Genomic DNA, 1046 nt, shown 5'->3' on the forward strand with positions numbered 1-1046 from the left:
GATAGAGAGAGAGAGAGAGAGAGAGAGAGAGAGAGAGAGAGAGAGGGGAGATGAGTGAAAATGACTTGTTCAAAAATGAGAAAAGTAGACAGTGCAAACTGAACCTTTAAAGATGAATGGACGGACCAATACATGTTCATTCTACCTGCAGCCAGTTCTAAACCTGTGTCTCATATGCTGTGAAACTATGGCGTTAATAAAAAGTAGCAACGTTAAGCGTCACTATGAGACCAAACACGGATCGTTTGATGAAACATACCCGCAGAAGTCCGCAGTGAGGGCAAGTAAAATGATCGAACTGAAAGCACAGTATGACCGGTCTACCCGTGTCCTCACATGCATTTACAGGCCAGCAACGAGCAGATGAGGGTTCACTTAAGATTGCGTGGATTTGGCGCAACACAAGAAAGCATTCAGCGATGGGACAGTGGTGAAGGAGTGCTTAAATGCGGCTGCAGAGACTTTACTTGACGGTAAAAAAAAAAATGACGTGTGGAAAAAATCAAGCAAATCCCATTGTCAGCTTCAACAACAACCAGAAAATCGGAACTATTAGCAGAGGATGTACTGGCACAGCTTGATGCAGCTGTTCAAAACACAGTATGCATATCCTTAGCCATTGATGAGTCCACAGATGTAACAGATAATGCCCAGCTTTTGGTGTATGTGAGATTTCTTCACAAAGAGAAGAAAGAGATGTGTGAGGACCTGTTGGGTTTAATGCCACTTGAGACACACACAAGAGGAGAGGATATATATGAGGGGATAAAGGAGATGCTCACAAAAAGAAAGATTAATCTGAAGCAAGTAGTCTCAGTCACCACGGATGGTGCACCTGCCATGGTTGGTAGAGAGAAGGGGGCTGTGGCACGGATGAAACAAGACAACCCTGATCTCATAGCCTACCACTGTATCATCCATCAGACTGTTCTCTGTGCCATTCTGTCTGAAGAGTTTGCTGAAGTAATGAATACCATGATGAGACTCATCAACTTCCTCAGGGCATCCTCATCCCATCAGCATCGACTGCTGAGAGAATTTCTGAA

The sequence above is a fragment of the Seriola dumerili genome, unplaced genomic scaffold (assembly GCF_002260705.1).
Source record: "Seriola dumerili isolate Sdu_G_001 unplaced genomic scaffold, Sdu_1.0 BDQW01000391.1, whole genome shotgun sequence".
Taxonomy (NCBI): Eukaryota; Metazoa; Chordata; class Actinopteri; order Carangiformes; family Carangidae; genus Seriola; species Seriola dumerili.